Below are 7,118 nucleotides of genomic sequence, written 5' to 3'. Positions count from 1 at the left end.
CCAACCACTGATCTCTCGCTCATTTATGAAACCAGATTCCCGCGGCTTTTGTTAGCAGGTTTCTAGTTTGATTTATGTATTAATGACAGCGAAAAACTTCAGTCGCCCAAATGGCGGTTGGCGCATTATGGCCTATGTTGCTGCTGCGCCATAAAACCCCTTATTCAATTCAATTCAGATGGTGCGAGGAGTACAAAACACGCTGCACAAGTTCTGCATGCTTCTAGATTTTATTTGTAGGATGACGATATATTTGTGCCATAACATATAATTGATTCTCTTGATATAACGTTTTTGCTGATGTAACGTTTTTTTTTTTTTTTTTTAATTAAGCAAAATAAATCCGGCCATATACCTGTCTGTTTTTAGCGAGTCGTAAAATATTCAGCCAATTGATATGTGCATATGACGAAAACCTTTTATTCCGTAGTTTCAAGCTACCTTATTGAAGAGAGACCCGAGGCCGGGCTCAACGGTGGCACATCCAAGATGAGGTCCTTCTGCGTTTCCGGATGCTCTGACGCCCTGGACTGAAGGCCCATCCTCTTCCTGGAGCCCGACATCGCTCACAGCGCATGCGCACTCTGTCGACTGGTGTCCCTCAAAGCCATCAGACTGTCCTGTGGCCACACGCTCTGCTCAGAGTGCCACGAGGAGTGTTCTCGACAAGGGGGCGCCTGTCCCCTCGATGAGGAATCCTTCAGCGACGATGACTGCGCCCGAATCGACCTTTCAGTGGGCTTCCTCGGTAAACGCCGGGTGAGCGCTGATTTTATGTTTGTTGTGTGAATTATAAGCAATAGGAAGTGAGTACCTTTTTACTGGCATCATTGCATTGGGGAAACTACTTGACCTGTGCTGCGAGAGTGCTGAGCTATAGTTTTAGCATTTATATCCCAGTGGTAACTGCATTGGAGTATCAAACCCCTATCTTGGTTTCACGAAACGTGCGAGCAAAGCAAAAACTACCGCAGCGAGAGTCAAGCGACTTCGAGCTCTCATGCTTTGCACGCAAAACCGTAGTATTGAAAGCTCCGTTCAGTTGAGCCTCCTCGCACTTTTCGCTTTGGCTGCGCCTGATTCCTGATTATGGGAGGTAGAATAGGAAAGTAGTTTTTTTAGTTGACATTACGCCAAGGTGGGGATGAAGTTTTCCTCTAAATATTTGCTTGAAAAACATCGGCTTGCGCACTTACCTCTCTTTGCTATGCCGCGTGTAACTGATATCTCTTAGATTTCGCGCGGCACGCAAAGAAGCGATAATTAAGGAAACAATGAAACTAGAAATTATATCAAAACAAATTGCCATCAGTAACACGCACCCCTCTTGATTACCGGTAGTAAAGAGAATATCTGTTCGTGTGCGGCAGCAAGCAATTGTGTCTCAAAAATGCTTCTCCATGTAAAGAGAACAAATTGTTGTGTCAAACAAAATAGGAAACCTATAAGATAATAAGGAACTTATATGTGCCTTAATACGAGTTAATATAAAATTTAAATGTTCTTTGGGTAAACCGTATAATTTTTTTAACATGTTCCTTTTCACTTTTTAATATAATTTTTCTCCCTTCATATTTTCATTGGCGGATATATAAAAATTATGCACGCTTCAAAGAGCACGTTCGATATATCCAAAGCACCTATTTCTATATTACTGGAGTCATGGTTGTAGCAAGGTTAAAGCAAATGACATAAAAGCATATCTGGATTCGGAGTCACTATGCCGAAATGTCGCGATAATCATAGCTAAAGAGTGGCTTTACTGCAGTTGAGGATACCCAAGATCGGCCAATTACACGCATCATTATTGCAAAGTAGGTAGGGGTGGATTTTGTGGGAAGTAGAGTATGCTGCGCTTCGCTACGGAATAAAGCACCCCGAAAGTCCGAACATTGCGTATGCCGAAAACCTAATGCTCTATACTTTGGCAGTTTTGTCTTGTCTTGCCGTAAAGCCAGAATTTTTATAGACTTGAGATTGAGAATATGTAGCGATGCTTAGCACTACGATCGTCCTGCAAACATCGCGAAGTAATGTCACATTACATTGTGACTGATGTTACCACGATCCGGAAGTACTACAGTTCTCCAGGTCTCCAGGTTTAATTAAATGCCGTTAACATTTTCCGACTTATAAGTGATACTTTCTCGTTTGTATTTCATTGGCACGACGTTCTGTAACTTGTGTTTTCGATGTTTTTTGGTCTCACCAAGGCGGCCTGCTGGAACGTGTCTTATGGCTGCAACTTCGAGGGTCCCGTTTGCAGTCTCTTGAAACACTACATCGAGTGCGCTTTCCACGTCGTGTCCTGTCCTAAGTGTCAAGTGTCCGTGCTGAGGAGCGAGATTGTGGGACACTGCAAGCATGGTTGCCAGGTAGCCGCCGTAGGGCCCGTTGTGGACACAGACCGTGCCACACAAGGATACGAGAGCATCGAACAGACAAGTAATGAAATGAAAGAAGCGTTGGGCAAGCTCTCTACAGACATGTCCTGTCTACAGACTAGCCTGAAGCTGTGCCAGGAGGACGCCAGGAAAGCAGAACTAAGTTTGAAAGAACGGCTGGAATCTCAGTATGCGGCACTTCTTGAACACTTGTCCAGACTGCATATCGAAGGGTTTTCTCTTGTACAGGGCGAATTGAGTGACGTCGCTGGTAAAGTAGAGAAGCGTTGCCAGGCCAGAAACTTGAGCGGACACGCCGAACGTTCGCTGCATGCCACGAAGAGCATGTGCCAAAACCTGTGCCCCGATCACCAACGAAAGAAATTCGACTGGTACTTAAAGGGATTCGACGCTCTGATGCATCGAGCAATGGGTGGGAGAGCAGTAGCTGAGAGCCCCCGGCACTATTTGAGCGGATACAACGTGGCCCTAGAATGCTCTCTTCGATGTGTTAGAAACATCTTGTATTTTGAATTTTATTTAAAAGTCTATCCTGGAGAGTACGATTCAAGCCTTGAATGGCCGTTCAGAAAGACTGTCAGGGTTGGACATATTAACAGCACGGACAAAACTTTTACTTTTTTTAGACCAGTAGATATAAATAAAAAGGCACACACCACGTTCGAAAGGCCAGAGGGAAAAGTCCGCCGGGAATCGTTATTCTTTAAAGAGTGGAACCTGGGGTATCTAGAAGATTCTGGTTTTGTTCAAAGTGATGCACTGCATCTGTGCTTTGAGGTCTTGTAATTGAAAGCGTGCTTTCTTACGAACGATAAAGTCAAAATAAGGAAAAAGAAGCTACTAAAATTAAAATTAGTTTCTTTACCCCTCCTTCAATATCGCGGGTTCATTCATAATAGTTTCACAGCTGTCTCGTTTTATTGTTTGCTAAAGGTGAATTGTGTTTCAGGCATAATAAGAAAAATATAAAAATTTAGATCGCGATGTATCAGTATAACCCGTATACTAAATCGCGCAGGTTTTGCTGTTGATTTAAATCGGGCATTTCATGTAAAAAGAAAATTAAAGAAGATAAAAACTATTGATTGACCTGATCATTCTGAATATTTTATCTTTTCTATTTGTGTGACTACACCGTCATCAAGCGAGAAAGTTGCTGATGTGTGGGGATGTATGGGCTCTTTCGAGACAAAAGCGGCGCTCTTCTGGGGCAAAATAAAATTGGTGAGCTTTATCCTTATCTTGCACTCGGTTTTTTTTGGCCACGTTATGTCATAATTGCGAAAAACGGTGCAAAATAGAGAAACAAAATATAACAATCTGCGCATTAGCGCATACGCACAAAGATGCACAGGCGGGCTGTTAAAGGAGAGGTACAGACAAAGAAACGGATTGCATACTACTATGAGGGACCGCCGAACCGCGAAAGGACGCTACTAGTGCCACTAAAAAATCTGCGGTTCAGATTAATGACACTTACCTATCTTGGAGCTTAAATTCATGGTTGCCAGTTATCTGAAGCTTTATGCGAGATCACGGGGAAACGCTCTTCTTTCCTGCACAAATGTTTAAACAGTTCGCGATAGAGCGAAGCAATAATACATAAGCTCGCTAAAACCGAATGTAATGCTGAGGAAGTCTCACTTTTGAAACGTGACGATCGACAGGTGCGTCTGCTCTGCACAAGCACCAAGATGGCGCCACCAATAAAAAAATATTGGTGAACAGAATGCCGATTCTCTAAGCGTATCACATTTAGTGTCTCTAGATGCTACGAGCCATTCCCGTCAATCCAAAGCTGTGAACGCATCACGGAAAGGCGCCGCCCGCGCAATCCTGCTCGTTTTCCAAACGTCACGTGGCACCAAGATGGCATTGGATAGGCTGAGATGACTCGTAGCTTCCTCTGCGGTGCATCGTCAGGGGAAACGAAGCGGAGTGTTCGGTTAGTCGAACCCTACCTTGCCGTCCCTTTATGAGACCTCGTCGCAACTTAGCAGTATTTAAGAACAAAGACAAAAAGCGCTGTACATTTGCGTTCGCGATGCGTGCTCCACGCTGTCCATGTGATTCGTAGCCAAGAGCCAATCCAAAACGTAGTCAGGGCTCCGCACACGCAGTCTATAGGACACGCAGCGCTAACGCAAATTAACGGTGCTTGCGTTTGCTCGCGATGTTCCTAGCGGCACCTTGTGCACAAAGCCGACGGGGGGAAAATTCGGCTGGAAGCTTCGAAGAAATCAGTGGAAGCTGTCTCGACATTGTTTGTTGGTAGGCTTGATTCAAAAGTAGCGTGTAATATAATTGATTCATCCATTAGAGGAAATAAAGTTTGCTCACTACCTGCAAAATAATATCCTGCAGCCCAAAAGTCCCAAAGCGCGACCCAAACCAACGCGTTTTTGTGCGCGTATGGTCGTGCGCTTCCCGGAAATTCCGTATTTCGTGACGTTTTTTCTGTCTCCGGTGCACTTTCTCAGTCACAAGCGCGCGCGTTGGTTGGTACGGTGCGCTTTCGGGCGAGCGGGAAGCGGGATCCGGACATTTCGGTGCAGGGCGTTTCGGTGCAGGGCGTTTCGGTGCAGGGCGTTTCGGTGCAGGGCGTTTCGGTGCAGGGCGTTTCGGTGCAGGGCGTTTCGGTGCAGGGCGTTTCGGTGCAGGGCGTTTCGGTGCAGGGCGTTTCGGTGCAGGGCGTTTCGGTGCAGGGCGCTTTTGTGCAGGGCGTTTCGGTGCAGGGCGTTTCGGTGCAGGGCGTTTCGGTGGAGGGCGTTTCGGTGCAGGGCGTTTCGGTGCAGGGCGTTTCGGTGCAGGGCGTTTCGGTGCAGGGCGTTTCGGTGCAGGGCGTTTTTGTGCAGGGCGTTTTTGTGCAGGGCGTTTCGGTGAAGGGCGTTTCGGTGCACGGTCTTTTCGGTGCACGATCTTTTCGGTGCACGATCTTTTCGGTGCACGATCTTTTCGGTGCACGATCTTTTCGGTGCACGGTCTTTTCGAAGCAAGGTCTTTTCGACGCAAGGTCTTTTCGGTGCACGGACTTTTCGGTGCACGGATTTTCGGTGCACGGACTTTTCGGTGCACGGACGTTTCGGCGCACGGACGTTTCGGCGCACGGACGTTTCGGCGCACGGACTTTTCGGCGCACGGACTTTTCGACGCAAGGTCTTTTCGACGCAAGGTCTTTTCGACGCAAGGTCTTTTCGGTGCAAGGTCTTTTCGGTGCAAGGTCTTTTCGGTGCAAGGTCTTTTCGGTGCACGAACTTTTCGGTGCACGAACTTTTCGGTGCACGAACTTTTCGGTGCACGAACTTTTCGGTGCACGGACTTTTCGGTGCACGGACTTTTCGGTGCACGGACTTTTCGGTGCACGGACTTTTCGGTGCACGGACTTTTCGGTGCACGGACTTTTCGGTGCACGGACTTTTCGGTGCACGGACTTTTCGGTGCACGAACTTTTCGGTGCACGAACTTTTCGGTGCACGAACTTTTCGGTGCACGAACGTTTCGGTGCACGAACGTTTCGGTGCACGGACGTTTCGGTGCACGGACGTTTCGGTGCACGGACGTTTCGGTGCACGGACTTTTCGACGCAAGGTCTTTTCGACGCAAGGTCTTTTCGACGCAAGGTCTTTTCGGCGCAAGGTCTTTTCGGCGCAAGGTCTTTTCGGCGCAAGGTCTTTTCGGTGCACGGACTTTTCGGTGCACGGACTTTTCGGTGCACGGACTTTTCGGTGCACGGACTTTTCGGTGCACGGACTTTTCGGTGCACGGACTTTTCGGTGCACGGACTTTTCGGTGCACGGACTTTTCGGTGCACGGACTTTTCGGTGCACGGACTTTTTGGTGCACGGACTTTTTGGTGCACGGACTTTTTGGTGCACGGACTTTTTGGTGCACGGACTTTTTGGTGCACGGACTTTTTGGTGCACGGACTTTTTGGTGCACGGACTTTTTGGTGCACGGACTTTTTGGTGCACGGACTTTTTGGTGCACGGACTTTTTGGTGCACGGACTTTTTGGTGCACGGACTTTTTGGTGCACGGACTTTTTGGTGCACGGACTTTTTGGTGCACGGACTTTTTGGTGCACGGACTTTTTGGTGCACGGACTTTTTGGTGCACGGACTTTTTGGTGCACGGACTTTTTGGTGCACGGACTTTTTGGTGCACGGACTTTTTGGTGCACGGACTTTTCGGTGCACGGACTTTTCGGTGCACGGACTTTTCGGTGCACGGACTTTTCGGTGCACGGACTTTTCGGTGCACGGACTTTTTGGTGCACGGACTTTTTGGTGCACGGACTTTTTGGTGCACGGACTTTTTGGTGCACGGACTTTTTGGTGCACGGACTTTTTGGTGCACGGACTTTTTGGTGCACGGACTTTTTGGTGCACGGACTTTTTGGTGCACGGACTTTTTGGTGCACGGACTTTTTGGTGCACGGACTTTTTGGTGCACGGACTTTTTGGTGCACGGACTTTTTGGTGCACGGACTTTTTGGTGCACGGACTTTTTGGTGCACGGACTTTTTGGTGCACGGACTTTTTGGTGCACGGACTTTTTGGTGCACGGACTTTTTGGTGCACGGACTTTTTGGTGCACGGACTTTTTGGTGCACGGACTTTTTGGTGCACGGACTTTTTGGTGCACGGACTTTTTGGTGCACGGACTTTTTGGTGCACGGACTTTTTGGTGCACGGACTTTTTGGTGCACGGACTT

At 47.7% G+C, this 7,118-nt stretch overlaps 1 pseudogene; it reads left to right on the top strand.

Moving 5' to 3' along the window:
* The first annotated feature begins 489 nt into the window (after positions 1-489).
* Positions 490-3,191, top strand: LOC115327448 (annotated as a pseudogene).
* Positions 3,192-7,118: the final 3,927 nt, after the last annotated feature.

The sequence above is a fragment of the Ixodes scapularis genome, unplaced genomic scaffold (assembly GCF_016920785.2).
Source record: "Ixodes scapularis isolate PalLabHiFi unplaced genomic scaffold, ASM1692078v2 PGA_scaffold6__148_contigs__length_123643588, whole genome shotgun sequence".
Lineage (NCBI taxonomy): Eukaryota > Metazoa > Arthropoda > Arachnida > Ixodida > Ixodidae > Ixodes > Ixodes scapularis.
Note: the sequence above shows the minus strand (reverse complement) of the source record. Positions and strands in the feature narration are given on the sequence as shown.